The sequence below is a fragment of the Phoxinus phoxinus genome (genome assembly GCF_949152265.1).
Source record: "Phoxinus phoxinus genome assembly, chromosome: 15".
NCBI lineage: Eukaryota > Metazoa > Chordata > Actinopteri > Cypriniformes > Leuciscidae > Phoxinus > Phoxinus phoxinus.
In genome coordinates this window covers 23,764,729-23,780,509 of record NC_136890.1, presented here as the reverse complement: position 1 = coordinate 23,780,509, position 15,781 = coordinate 23,764,729, and the positions used below count along the sequence as shown (strand labels likewise).

The window sequence follows — 15,781 nt, the reverse complement described above, 5'->3', positions numbered from 1 at the left end:
CTAGAAAGCTTTTAACCTTTTAAGTATTATTTAACATTTTGTAACCATTACATGAACTACTAAAAGAAATTATTTACTTGTTTAACATTCATTCTTATTCACATTGCTATGAATTGTACTTTGGCCTCTACACTGTCCTATCATGGTTAAAAGGCAAAAAATATTCTTTAAACTGATGGTGAGGGTGGGGGAACGGATTGACGACAGCTGTTTAAAAAAAAAAAAAAAAGCACTGACATTTATCACTTTTGGGATTTTGACGACAGGTCCCGGGTCATCGTTTTTTTTTTTTTTTTTTTCATACTGTCCAATCATGGTTAAAAGGCAAAAAATATTCTTTAAACTGGTGGTGAGGGTGGGGGAACGGATTCCGACAGCTGTTTAAAAAAAAAAAAAAAAGCTCTGACATTTATCACTTTTGGGATTTTGACTACAGGTCCCGGGTCATCGTTTTTTTTTTTTTTTTTTTTTTTGTTTCATACTGTCCTATCATGGTTAAAAGGCAAAAAATATTCTTTAAACTGATGGTGAGGGTGGGGGAACGGATTGACGACAGCTGTTTAAAAAAAAAAAAAAAAAGCACTGACATTTATCACTTTTGGGATTTTGACGACAGGTCCCGGGTCATCGTTTTTTTTTTTTTTTTTTTTTTTTTTCATACTGTCCTATCATGGTTAAAATGTATGGTGAGGGTGGGGGAACGGATGGTGAGGGTGGGGGAACGGATTCCGACAGCTGTTTAAAAAAAAAAAAAAAGCACTGACATTTATCACTTTTGGGATTTTGACGACAGGTCCCGGGTCATCGTTTTTTTTTTTTTTTTTTTTTTTTTCATTCTGTCCTATCATGATTAAAATGCATGGTGAGGGTGGGGGAACGGATGGTGAGGGTGGGGGAACGGATGGTGAGGGTGGGGGAACGGATTCCGACAGCTGTTTAAAAAAAAAAAAAGCACTGACATTTATCACTTTTGGGATTTTGACGACAGGTCCCGGGTCATCGTTTTTTTTTTTTTTTTTTTCATACTGTCCTATCATGGTTAAAAGGCATGGTCAGGGTGGGGGAACGGATGGTGAGGGTGGGGGAACGGATTCCGACAGCTGTTTAAAAAAAAAAAAAAAAGCACTGACATTTATCACTTTTGGGATTTTGACGACAGGTCCCGGGTCATCGTTTTTTTTTTTTTGTTGTTGTTTTTTTCATACTGTTCTATCATGGTTAAAATGCATGGTGAGGGTGGGGGAACGGATGGTGAGGGTGGGGGAACGGATTCCGACAGCTGTTTAAAAAAAAAAAAAGCACTGACATTTATCACTTTTGGGATTTTGACGACAGGTCCCGGGTCATCGTTTTTTTTTTTTTTTTTTTCATACTGTCCTATCATGGTTAAAAGGCATGGTCAGGGTGGGGGAACGGATGGTGAGGGTGGGGGAACGGATTCCGACAGCTGTTTAAAAAAAAAAAAAAAAGCACTGACATTTATCACTTTTGGGATTTTGACGACAGGTCCCGGGTCATCGTTTTTTTTTTTTTGTTGTTGTTTTTTTCATACTGTTCTATCATGGTTAAAATGCATGGTGAGGGTGGGGGAACGGATTCCGACAGCTGTTTCAAAAAAAAAAAAAGCACTGACATTTATCACTTTTGGGATTTTGACGACAGGTCCCGGGTCATCTTTTTTTTCTTTTTTTTTTTTTTTTTTCATACTGTCCTATCATGGTTAAAAGGCAAAAAATATTCTTTAAACTGATGGTGAGGGTGGGGGAACGGATTCCGACAACTGTTTAAAAAAAAAAAAAAAAGCACTGACATTTATCACTTTTGGGATTTTGACGACAGGTCCCGGGTCATCGTTTTTTTTTTTTTTTTTTTTTTTTTTCATACTGTCCTATCATGGTTAAAAGGCAAAAAATATTCTTTAAACTGATGGTGAGGGTGGGGGAACGGATTCCGACAGCTGTTAAAAAAAAAAAAAAAAGCACTGACATTTATCACTTTTGGGATTTTGACGACAGGTCCCGGGTCATCGTTTTTTTTTTTTTTCATACTGTCCTATCATGGTTAAAATGCATGGTGAGGATGGGGGAACGGATGGTGAGGGTGGGGGAACGGATTCCGACAGCTGTTTAAAAAAAAAAAAAAAAGCTCTGACATTTATCACTTTTGGGATTTTGACGACAGGTCCCGGGTCATCGTTTTTTTTTTTTTTCATACTGTCCTATCATGGTTAAAATGCATGGTGAGGGTGGGGGAACGGATGGTGAGGGTGGGGGAACGGATGGTGAGGGTGGGGGAACGGATTCCGACAGCTGTTTAAAAAAACAAAAAAAGCACTGACATTTATCACTTTTGGGATTTTGACGACAGGTCCCGGGTCATCGTTTTTTTTTTTTTTTTTTTTTTTTCATACTGTCCTATCATGGTTAAAATGCATGGTGAGGGTGGGGGAATGGATGGTGAGGGTGGGGGAACGGATGGTGAGGGTGGGGGAACGGATGGTGAGGGTGGGGGAACGGATGGTGAGGGTGGGGGAACGGATTCCGACAGCTGTTTCAAAAAAAAAAAAAAGCACTGACATTTATCACTTTTGGGATTTTGACGACAGGTCCCGGGTCATCGTTTTTTTTTTTTTTTTTTTTTTTTCATACTGTCCTATCATGGTTAAAAGGCAAAAAATATTCTTTAAACTGATGGTGAGGGTGGGGGAACGGATTCCGACAGCTGTTTAAAAAAAAAAAAAAAAGCACTGACATTTATCACTTTTGGGATTTTGACGACAGGTCCCGGGTCATCGTTTTTTTTTTTTTTTTTTTTTTTTTCATACTGTCCTATCATGGTTAAAAGGCAAAAAATATTCTTTAAACTGATGGTGAGGGTGGGGGAACGGATTCCGACAGCTGTTTAAAAAAAAAAAAAAAAGCACTGACATTTATCACTTTTGGGATTTTGACGACAGGTCCCGGGTCATCGTTTTTTTTTTTTTTTCATACTGTCCTATCATGGTTAAAAGGCAAAAAATATTCTTTAAACTGATGGTGAGGGTGGGGGAACGGATTGACGACAGCTGTTTAAAAAAAAAAAAAAAAGCACTGACATTTATCACTTTTGGGATTTTGACGACAGGTCCCGGGTCATCGTTTTTTTTTTTTTTTTTTTTTTTCATACTGTCCTATCATGGTTAAAATGTATGGTGAGGGTGGGGGAACGGATGGTGAGGGTGGGGGAACGGATTCCGACAGCTGTTTAAAAAAAAAAAAAAAAGCACTGACATTTATCACTTTTGGGATTTTGACGACAGGTCCCGGGTCATCGTTTTTTTTTTTTTTCATACTGTCCTATCATGGTTAAAATGCATGGTGAGGATGGGGGAACGGATGGTGAGGGTGGGGGAACGGATTCCGACAGCTGTTTAAAAAAAAAAAAAAAAGCTCTGACATTTATCACTTTTGGGATTTTGACGACAGGTCCCGGGTCATCGTTTTTTTTTTTTTTCATACTGTCCTATCATGGTTAAAATGCATGGTGAGGGTGGGGGAACGGATGGTGAGGGTGGGGGAACGGATGGTGAGGGTGGGGGAACGGATTCCGACAGCTGTTTAAAAAAAAAAAAAGCACTGACATTTATCACTTTTGGGATTTTGACGACAGGTCCCGGGTCATCGTTTTTTTTTTTTTTTTTTTTTTTCATACTGTCCTATCATGGTTAAAAGGCAAAAAATATTCTTTAAACTGATGGTGAGGGTGGGGGAACGGATTCCGACAGCTGTTTAAAAAAAAAAAAAAAAGCACTGACATTTATCACTTTTGGGATTTTGACGACAGGTCCCGGGTCATCGTTTTTTTATTTTTTTTCATACTGTCCTATCATGGTTAAAAGGCAAAAAATATTCTTTAAACTGATGGTGAGGGTGGGGGAACGGATTCCGACAGCTGTTTAAAAAAAAAAAAGCACTGACATTTATCACTTTTGGGATTTTGACGACAGGTCCCGGGTCATCGTTTTTTTTTTTTTTTTTTTCATACTGTCCTATCATGGTTAAAAGGCAAAAAATATTGTTTAAACTGATGGTGAGGGTGGGGGAACGGATTCCGACAGCTGTTTAAAAAAAAAAAAGCACTGACATTTATCACTTTTGGGATTTTGACGACAGGTCCCGGGTCATCGTTTTTTTTTTTTTTTTTTTTTTTCATACTGTCCTATCATGGTTAAAAGGCAAAAAATATTCTTTAAACTGATGGTGAGGGTGGGGGAACGGATTGACGACAGCTGTTTAAAAAAAAAAAAAAAAAGCACTGACATTTATCACTTTTGGGATTTTGACTACAGGTCCCGGGTCATCGTTTTTTTTTTTTTTTTTTTCATACTGTCCAATCATGGTTAAAAGGCAAAAAATATTCTTTAAACTGGTGGTGAGGGTGGGGGAACGGATTCCGACAGCTGTTTAAAAAAAAAAAAAAAAGCTCTGACATTTATCACTTTTGGGATTTTGACTACAGGTCCCGGGTCATCGTTTTTTTTTTTTGTTTTTTTTTGTTTCATACTGTCCTATCATGGTTAAAAGGCAAAAAATATTCTTTAAACTGATGGTGAGGGTGGGGGAACGGATTGACGACAGCTGTTTAAAAAAAAAAAAAAAAAGCACTGACATTTATCACTTTTGGGATTTTGACGACAGGTCCCGGGTCATCGTTTTTTTTTTTTTTTTTTTTTTTTTTTCATACTGTCCTATCATGGTTAAAATGTATGGTGAGGGTGGGGGAACGGATGGTGAGGGTGGGGGAACGGATTCCGACAGCTGTTTAAAAAAAAAAAAAAAGCACTGACATTTATCACTTTTGGGATTTTGACGACAGGTCATCGTTTTTTTTTTTTTTTTTTTTTTTTCATACTGTCCTATCATGATTAAAATGCATGGTGAGGGTGGGGGAACGGATGGTGAGGGTGGGGGAACGGATGGTGAGGGTGGGGGAACGGATTCCGACAGCTGTTTAAAAAAAAAAAAAGCACTGACATTTATCACTTTTGGGATTTTGACGACAGGTCCCGGGTCATCGTTTTTTTTTTTTTTTTTTTTTCATACTGTCCTATCATGGTTAAAAGGCATGGTCAGGGTGGGGGAACGGATGGTGAGGGTGGGGGAACGGATTCCGACAGCTGTTTAAAAAAAAAAAAAAAAGCACTGACATTTATCACTTTTGGGATTTTGACGACAGGTCCCGGGTCATCGTTTTTTTTTTTTTGTTGTTGTTTTTTTCATACTGTCCTATCATGGTTAAAATGCATGGTGAGGGTGGGGGAACGGATGGTGAGGGTGGGGGAACGGATTCCGACAGCTGTTTCAAAAAAAAAAAGCACTGACATTTGTCACTTTTGGGATTTTGACGACAGGTCCCGGGTCATCGTTTTTTTTTGTTTTTTTTTCATACTGTCCTATCATGGTTAAAAGGCAAAAAATATTCTTTAAACTGATGGTGAGGGTGGGGGAACGGATTCCGACAGCTGTTTAAAAAAAAAAAAAAAAGCACTGACATTTATCACTTTTGGGATTTTGACGACAGGTCCCGGGTCATCGTTTTTTTATTTTTTTTCATACTGTCCTATCATGGTTAAAAGGCAAAAAATATTCTTTAAACTGATGGTGAGGGTGGGGGAACGGATTCCGACAGCTGTTTAAAAAAAAAAAAGCACTGACATTTATCACTTTTGGGATTTTGACGACAGGTCCCGGGTCATCGTTTTTTTTTTTTTTTTTTTTCATACTGTCCTATCATGGTTAAAAGGCAAAAAATATTGTTTAAACTGATGGTGAGGGTGGGGGAACGGATTCCGACAGCTGTTTAAAAAAAAAAAAGCACTGACATTTATCACTTTTGGGATTTTGACGACAGGTCCCGGGTCATCGTTTTTTTTTTTTTTTTTTTTTTTTCATACTGTCCTATCATGGTTAAAAGGCAAAAAATATTCTTTAAACTGATGGTGAGGGTGGGGGAACGGATTGACGACAGCTGTTTAAAAAAAAAAAAAAAAAGCACTGACATTTATCACTTTTGGGATTTTGACTACAGGTCCCGGGTCATCGTTTTTTTTTTTTTTTTTTTTTTTTTGTTTCATACTGTCCTATCATGGTTAAAAGGCAAAAAATATTCTTTAAACTGATGGTGAGGGTGGGGGAACGGATTGACGACAGCTGTTTAAAAAAAAAAAAAAAAAGCACTGACATTTATCACTTTTGGGATTTTGACGACAGGTCCCGGGTCATCGTTTTTTTTTTTTTTTTTTTTTTTTTTTCATACTGTCCTATCATGGTTAAAATGTATGGTGAGGGTGGGGGAACGGATGGTGAGGGTGGGGGAACGGATTCCGACAGCTGTTTAAAAAAAAAAAAAAAGCACTGACATTTATCACTTTTGGGATTTTGACGACAGGTCCCGGGTCATCGTTTTTTTTTTTTTTTTTTTTTTTTTCATACTGTCCTATCATGATTAAAATGCATGGTGAGGGTGGGGGAACGGATGGTGAGGGTGGGGGAACGGATGGTGAGGGTGGGGGAACGGATTCCGACAGCTGTTTAAAAAAAAAAAAAGCACTGACATTTATCACTTTTGGGATTTTGACGACAGGTCCCGGGTCATCGTTTTTTTTTTTTTTTTTTTCATACTGTCCTATCATGGTTAAAAGGCATGGTCAGGGTGGGGGAACGGATGGTGAGGGTGGGGGAACGGATTCCGACAGCTGTTTAAAAAAAAAAAAAAAAGCACTGACATTTATCACTTTTGGGATTTTGACGACAGGTCCCGGGTCATCGTTTTTTTTTTTTTGTTGTTGTTTTTTTCATACTGTCCTATCATGGTTAAAATGCATGGTGAGGGTGGGGGAACGGATGGTGAGGGTGGGGGAACGGATTCCGACAGCTGTTTCAAAAAAAAAAAAAGCACTGACATTTATCACTTTTGGGATTTTGACGACAGGTCCCGGGTCATCTTTTTTTTCTTTTTTTTTTTTTTTTTTCATACTGTCCTATCATGGTTAAAAGGCAAAAAATATTCTTTAAACTGATGGTGAGGGTGGGGGAACGGATTCCGACAACTGTTTAAAAAAAAAAAAAAAAGCACTGACATTTATCACTTTTGGGATTTTGACGACAGGTCCCGGGTCATCGTTTTTTTTTTTTTTTTTTTTTTTTTTCATACTGTCCTATCATGGTTAAAAGGCAAAAAATATTCTTTAAACTGATGGTGAGGGTGGGGGAACGGATTCCGACAGCTGTTTAAAAAAAAAAAAAAACCACTGACATTTATCACTTTTGGGATTTTGACGACAGGTCCCGGGTCATCGTTTTTTTTTTTTTTTTTTTTTTTTTTTCATACTGTCCTATCATGGTTAAAATGCATGGTGAGGGTGGGGGAATGGATGGTGAGGGTGGGGGAACGGATGGTGAGGGTGGGGGAACGGATGGTGAGGGTGGGGGAACGGATGGTGAGGGTGGGGGAACGGATTCCGACAGCTGTTTCAAAAAAAAAAAAAAGCACTGACATTTATCACTTTTGGGATTTTGACGACAGGTCCCGGGTCATCGTTTTTTTTTTTTTTTTTTTTTTTTTCATACTGTCCTATCATGGTTAAAATGTATGGTGAGGGTGGGGGAACGGATGGTGAGGGTGGGGGAACGGATTCCGACAGCTGTTTAAAAAAAAAAAAAAAAGCACTGACATTTATCACTTTTGGGATTTTGACGACAGGTCCCGGGTCATCGTTTTTTTTTTTTTTTTTTTTTTTTCATACTGTCCTATCATGGTTAAAAGGCAAAAAATATTCTTTAAACTGATGGTGAGGGTGGGGGAACGGATTCCGACAGCTGTTTAAAAAAAAAAAAAAAAGCACTGACAACTATCACTTTTGGGATTTTGACGACAGGTCCCGGGTCATCGTTTTTTTTTTTTTTTCATACTGTCCTATCATGGTTAAAAGGCAAAAAATATTCTTTAAACTGATGGTGAGGGTGGGGGAACGGATTCCGACAGCTGTTTAAAAAAAAAAAAGCACTGACATTTATCACTTTTGGGATTTTGACGACAGGTCCCGGGTCATCGTTTTTTTTTTTTTTTTTTTTTCCATACTGTCCTATCATGGTTAAAAGGCAAAAAATATTGTTTAAACTGATGGTGAGGGTGGGGGAACGGATTCCGACAGCTGTTTAAAAAAAAAAAAGCACTGACATTTATCACTTTTGGGATTTTGACGACAGGTCCCGGGTCATCGTTTTTTTTTTTTTTTTTCATACTGTAATATCATGGTTAAAATGCATGGTGAGGGTGGGGGAACGGATGGTGAGGGTGGGGGAACGGATTCCGACAGCTGTTTAAAAAAAAAAAAAAAGCACTGACATTTATCACTTTTGGGATTTTGACGACAGGTCCCGGGTCATCGTTTTTTTTTTTTTTTTTTTTTTTTCTTCATACTGTCCTATCATGGTTAAAATGCATGGTGAGGGTGGGGGAACGGATGGTGAGGGTGGGGGAACGGATTCCGACAATGTTTAAAAAAAAAAAAAAAGCTCTGACATTTATCACTTTTGGGATTTTGACGACAGGTCCCGGGTCATCGTTTTTTTTTTTTTTTTTTTTTTTTTTTCATACTGTCCTATCATGGTTAAAATGCATGGTGAGGGTGGGGGAACGGATGGTGAGGGTGGGGGAACGGATTCCGACAGCTGTTTAAAAAAAAAAAAAAAAGCACTGACATTTATCACTTTTGGGATTTTGACGACAGGTCCCGGGTCATCGTTTTTTTTTTTTTTTTTTTTTTTTCATACTGTCCTATCATGGTTAAAATGTATGGTGAGGGTGGGGGAACGGATGGTGAGGGTGGGGGAACGGATTCCGACAGCTGTTTAAAAAAAAAAAAAAAAGCACTGACATTTATCACTTTTGGGATTTTGACGACAGGTCCCGGGTCATCGTTTTTTTTTTTTTTCATACTGTCCTATCATGGTTAAAATGCATGGTGAGGATGGGGGAACGGATGGTGAGGGTGGGGGAACGGATTCCGACAGCTGTTTAAAAAAAAAAAAAAAAGCTCTGACATTTATCACTTTTGGGATTTTGACGACAGGTCCCGGGTCATCGTTTTTTTTTTTTTTCATACTGTCCTATCATGGTTAAAATGCATGGTGAGGGTGGGGGAACGGATGGTGAGGGTGGGGGAACGGATGGTGAGGGTGGGGGAACGGATTCCGACAGCTGTTTAAAAAAAAAAAAAAAGCACTGACATTTATCACTTTTGGGATTTTGACGACAGGTCCCGGGTCATCGTTTTTTTTTTTTTTTTATTCTGTCCAATCATGGTTAAAAGGCAAAAAATATTCTTTAAACTGATGGTGAGGGTGGGGGAACGGATTCCGACAGCTGTTTAAAAAAAAAAAAAAAAGCACTGACATTTATCACTTTTGGGATTTTGACGACAGGTCCCGGGTCATCGTTTTTTTTTTTTTTTTCATACTGTCCTATCATGGTTAAAATGCATGGTGAGGATGGGGGAACGGATGTTGAGGGTGGGGGAACGGATTCCGACAGCTGTTTAAAAAAAAAAAAAAAGCACTGACATTTATCACTTTTGGGATTTTGACGACAGGTCCCGGGTCATCGTTTTTTTTTTTTTTGTTTGTTTTTTTCATACTGTCCTATCATGGTTAAAATGCATGGTGAGGGTGGGGGAACGGATGGTGAGGGTGGGGGAACGGATTCCGACAATGTTTAAAAAAAAAAAAAAGCTCTGACATTTATCACTTTTGGGATTTTGACGACAGGTCCCGGGTCATCGTTTTTTTTTTTTTTTCATACTGTCCTATCATGGTTAAAAGGCAAAAAATATTCTTTAAACTGATGGTGAGGGTGGGGGAACGCATGGAAGAAGCTATATTGGACAGCAGAAGAGAGCGTCAGTCTGTGAGTGTTTACTTTTGTCAGTAGATTTCAGCGCAGTTATTTGTTGCTAGGATACTTTGTTTTGTTTACTGTGTTTTACTCTGGTAAAACGCACGCGTGGCCTTTGTTTGTTTGTGGCGTGACTTGAGTTTCGCGTGGCGAGGGCGTGGCCAAAGCTAGGGAAAGTATTTAAGCTACCAACCTAGAGCACTTATCAGAAGAAGCTATATTGGACAGCAGAAGAGAGCGTCAGTCTGTGAGTGTTTACTTTTGTCAGTAGATTTCAGCGCAGTTATTTGTTGCTAGGATACTTTGTTTTGTTTACTGTGTTTTACTCTGGTAAAACGCACGCGTGGCCTTTGTTTGTTTGTGGCGTGACTTGAGTTTCGCGTGGCGAGGGCGTGGCCAAAGCTAGGGAAAGTATTTAAGCTACCAACCTAGAGCACTTATCAGAAGAAGCTATATTGGACAGCAGAAGAGAGCGTCAGTCTGTGAGTGTTTACTTTTGTCAGTAGATTTCAGCGCAGTTATTTGTTGCTAGGATACTTTGTTTTGTTTACTGTGTTTTACTCTGGTAAAACGCACGCGTGGCCTTTGTTTGTTTGTGGCGTGACTTGAGTTTCGCGTGGCGAGGGCGTGGCCAAAGCTAGGGAAAGTATTTAAGCTACCAACCTAGAGCACTTATCAGAAGAAGCTATATTAGACAGCAGAAGAGAGCGTCAGTCTGTGAGTGTTTACTTTTGTCAGTAGATTTCAGCGCAGTTATTTGTTGCTAGGATACTTTGTTTTGTTTACTGTGTTTTACTCTGGTAAAACGCACGCGTGGCCTTTGTTTGTTTGTGGCGTGACTTGAGTTTCGCGTGGCGAGGGCGTGGCCAAAGCTAGGGAAAGTATTTAAGCTACCAACCTAGAGCACTTATCAGAAGAAGCTATATTGGACAGCAGAAGAGAGCGTCAGTCTGTGAGTGTTTACTTTTGTCAGTAGATTTCAGCGCAGTTATTTGTTGCTAGGATACTTTGTTTTGTTTACTGTGTTTTACTCTGGTAAAACGCACGCGTGGCCTTTGTTTGTTTGTGGCGTGACTTGAGTTTCGCGTGGCGAGGGCGTGGCCAAAGCTAGGGAAAGTATTTAAGCTACCAACCTAGAGCACTTATCAGAAGAAGCTATATTGGACAGCAGAAGAGAGCGTCAGTCTGTGAGTGTTTACTTTTGTCAGTAGATTTCAGCGCAGTTATTTGTTGCTAGGATACTTTGTTTTGTTTACTGTGTTTTACTCTGGTAAAACGCACGCGTGGCCTTTGTTTGTTTGTGGCGTGACTTGAGTTTCGCGTGGCGAGGGCGTGGCCAAAGCTAGGGAAAGTATTTAAGCTACCAACCTAGAGCACTTATCAGAAGAAGCTATATTAGACAGCAGAAGAGAGCGTCAGTCTGTGAGTGTTTACTTTTGTCAGTAGATTTCAGCGCAGTTATTTGTTGCTAGGATACTTTGTTTTGTTTACTGTGTTTTACTCTGGTAAAACGCACGCGTGGCCTTTGTTTGTTTGTGGCGTGACTTGAGTTTCGCGTGGCGAGGGCGTGGCCAAAGCTAGGGAAAGTATTTAAGCTACCAACCTAGAGCACTTATCAGAAGAAGCTATATTGGACAGCAGAAGAGAGCGTCAGTCTGTGAGTGTTTACTTTTGTCAGTAGATTTCAGCGCAGTTATTTGTTGCTAGGATACTTTGTTTTGTTTACTGTGTTTTACTCTGGTAAAACGCACGCGTGGCCTTTGTTTGTTTGTGGCGTGACTTGAGTTTCGCGTGGCGAGGGCGTGGCCAAAGCTAGGGAAAGTATTTAAGCTACCAACCTAGAGCACTTATCAGAAGAAGCTATATTGGACAGCAGAAGAGAGCGTCAGTCTGTGAGTGTTTACTTTTGTCAGTAGATTTCAGCGCAGTTATTTGTTGCTAGGATACTTTGTTTTGTTTACTGTGTTTTACTCTGGTAAAACGCACGCGTGGCCTTTGTTTGTTTGTGGCGTGACTTGAGTTTCGCGTGGCGAGGGCGTGGCCTGCAGTACTCAACAACGAGATAATAGGCGTGTATAAATAGGTTAGTGCACCGCGGCAGCGTTCGCGGCGGCGTGAGAAGACCGAAGAGTGTAAAGACCAACGACTCTACCTGTGCGACTCCACCGAGCAAGGACACCGACAAGGCACTTGAGTATTAATTTCTATCTCTGTTATATCTTTTATTGTCATTTCGTTTTCTACTCACCAAAGCTAGGGAAAGTATTTAAGCTACCAACCTAGAGCACTTATCAGAAGAAGCTATATTGCTATATAAGCTATTCAACTGATCTTTCTGTTTGTGAGCTCTTACACCATGTGTTTTACAATCCCTACTATTACTAACATTCGTAAATCCTATGTCACACGTCGGAGGCGGCGCAATCCTAACAACCTGCGTACCCTTCCCTTGTCTTCTAGTACTATCTTCTCTTTTCCTATTGGTCTCTGGAATTGTCAGTCTGCAGTTAACAAAGCTGATTTCATTACATCTATTTCTAGTCATTCAGGTCTCAGCCTTCTGGCCCTGACTGAGACCTGGATCAGACCAGAGGACACAGCCACACCAGCTGCGCTCTCCACTAACTTCACTTTCTCACACACCCCTCGTCTGACTGGAAGGGGTGGAGGTACCGGTCTGCTCATCTCAAACGATTGGAAATTTACTAATTTACCACCTCCGTGTAACAACAACTCATTTGAATCACATTCTATTACCATCACTAGTCCTATTAAAATCCATTGTGTAGTTGTCTATCGTCCCCCAGGTCAGCTTGGCAGTTTCTTAGAGGAGCTAGATGTGCTACTCTCTTCCTTCCCTGAGGATGGCACTCCTCTCATAGTTCTTGGAGACTTCAACATCCACCTGGAAAAACCTCAAGCTACTGATTTCCACACTCTGCTTGCCTCATTCGACCTCAAACGAGTATCGACTGCGGCTACTCACAAATCAGGTAACAAATTGGACCTTATTTACACACGCTACTGCTCCACTGACCATACTCTTGTCACTCCACTGCACACCTCAGATCACTTCCTCCTCACTCTCAACCTCAACCTGCCCCAGAATACAACATGCACTCCTCCACAGGTCACCTTTCGGCGGAACCTACGCTCACTCTCACCCTCTCGCCTATCCTCTTTGGTCTCATCCACACTTCCTCCACCAGACCAGCTCTCAGCACTAGATACTAACAGTGCAACTGATACTCTTTTCTCCACTCTAACATCCTGCTTGGACAACTTCTGCCCCCTTTCCTCCAGGCCAGCCCGCGCCACTCCCTCTGCCCCCTGGTTATCTGATGTTCTCCGTGAACATCGTGCTAAACTCAGGGGTGCAGAGAGGAAGTGGCGCAAATCCAAAGATCATTCTGACCTTGATCTTTATCAATCCCTCCTCTCTTCCTTCTCAGCTAACATATCTACTGCTAAAATTACTTACTATCACAACAAAATTAACAATTCTTCTGACTCTCGCATGCTTTTCAAAACCTTCTCCTCCCTTCTTAACCCTCCTCCTCCTCCTCCTCCTTCATCTACCCAAACAGCTGATGATTTTGCCTCATTCTTCATAAACAAAACTACCACCATCAGCGGCCAATTTACCAATCCACAAACTAACACACACATTTTACCAGCTAACACACACATTCTACCTTCCTTCTCCTTGCTTTCAGAGACAGAAGTCTCCAAACTCCTTCTTTCCAATCGCCCTACTACCTGTCCGCTTGATCCCATACCCACTAACCTACTTCAAGCTATTTCTTCCTCGGTTATACCCACACTCACACACATCATAAACACATCTCTTCACACTGGTACATTTCCCACAGCATTCAAGCAGGCTCGGGTAACCCCACTGCTTAAGAAACCCACTCTAAATCCAGCACATCTAGAGAATTACAGACCGGTATCTCTTCTTCCTTTCGTCGCAAAAACACTTGAACGAGTTGTTTTCAACCAGATCTCCTCCTTTCTTACGCAGAACAACCTCTTGGACAGCAATCAGTCTGGCTTCAAAAGCGGACACTCGACTGAGACTGCTCTGCTCTCAGTAATTGAAGCTCTGAGATTGGCAAGAGCTGCTTCCAAGTCCTCAGTTCTCATCCTGCTGGATCTGTCTGCTGCCTTTGACACAGTTAACCACCAGATCCTCCTGACAATCCTAAAGATGAAGGGAATCTCGGGAACTGCACTCCAGTGGTTCAAGTCTTATCTCTCGGGTAGGTCCTTTAGGGTGTCGTGGAGGGGTGAGGTGTCTAAGACCCAACATCTAGCTACTGGTGTGCCTCAGGGCTCAGTGCTTGGACCACTTCTCTTCTCCATCTACATGACATCACTAGGATCTGTGATTCAGAAACATGGCTTTTCCTACCACTGCTACGCTGATGACACACAACTCTACCTCTCATTCCAGCCTGATGATCCGACGGTAGCCGCTCGCATCTCAGCCTGCCTGACAGACATTTCTGGCTGGATGAAGGACCACCACCTTCAACTAAACCTTGCGAAGACAGAGCTACTCGTAATCCCGGCTAACCCAGCACTTCATCACAACTTCACCATTCAGCTAGGCTCGTCATCCATAACTCCATCAAGATCAGCCAGGAACCTTGGAGTTGTAATTGACGACCAATTGAATTTCACAGATCACATTGCTAGCACTGCCCGGTCATGCAGATTTGCCTTGTACAACATCAGAAGGATCAGGCCCTTCCTATCAGAGCATGCTACACAACTGCTTGTTCAGGCGCTTGTTCTATCCAGACTGGACTATTGTAATGCTCTCCTGGCTGGTCTCCCAGCTTGCACTGTCAAACCTCTGCAACTGATCCAGAATGCTGCAGCTAGAGTGGTCTTCAACGAGCCGAAGAGAGCACACGTCACTCCTCTCCTAACAAAATTGCACTGGTTGCCGATTGCCGCTCGCATCAAATTCAAGTCACTGACGTTTGCCTACAGAACAACCACTGGCACTGCTCCCTCATACCTGAACTCATTACTTCAGACTTATGTGCCATCCAGAAACTTGCGCTCTGCAAGCGAGCGCCGTCTTGTGGTGCCATCTCAAAGAGGCAGAAAATCTCTTTCTCGGACCTTTACCATGACTGTTCCCTACTGGTGGAATGATCTGCCTAACTCAGCCAGAGCCGCTGAGTCCATACCCATTTTTAAGAAATTGCTGAAGACATATCTTTTTCGGCAGCATTTAATCCAGTAATACTAACACACTCTTCTCTATTCTAACAAAAAAAAAAAAAAAAAAAAAAAAAAAAAAAAAAAAAAAAAAAAAAAAAACTGTACGTTGGATTGTACTGTGAAGGGTCATAGCACTTACATACTGTTGGTCTACTGCTAGTTTAATTGCTTCTATTGTTTCTCATTTGTAAGTCGCTTTGGATAAAAGCGTCTGCTAAATGAATAAATGTAAATGTAAATGTAAATGGAACGGATTGACGACAGCTGTTTAAAAAAAAAAAAAAAAGCACTGACATTTATCACTTTTGGGATTTTGACGACAGGTCCCAGGTCATCGTCTTTTTTTTTTTTTTTTTTTTTTCATACTGTCCTATAATGGTTAAAATGTATGGTGAGGGTGGGGGAACGGATGGTGAGGGTGGGGGAACGGATTCCGACAGCTGTTTAAAAAAAAAAAAAGCACTGACATTTATCACTTTTGGGATTTTGACGACAGGTCCCGGGTCATCGTTTTTTTTTTTTTTTTTTCATACTGTCCTATCATGGTTAAAATGTATGGTGAGGGTGGGGGAACGGATGGTGAGGGTGGGGGAACGGATTCCGACAGCTG

General features: G+C 40.9%; 1 long non-coding RNA gene across 1 annotated transcript; it reads left to right on the top strand.

Moving 5' to 3' along the window:
* The first annotated feature begins 12,209 nt into the window (after nucleotides 1–12,209).
* Nucleotides 12,210–15,154, top strand: LOC307011365. Its single transcript, XR_013800412.1, has 3 exons — nucleotides 12,210–12,926; nucleotides 13,958–14,195; nucleotides 14,390–15,154. It is a non-coding gene; the product is annotated as an uncharacterized lncRNA (long non-coding RNA).
* The last annotated feature ends 627 nt before the right edge of the window (nucleotides 15,155–15,781 follow it).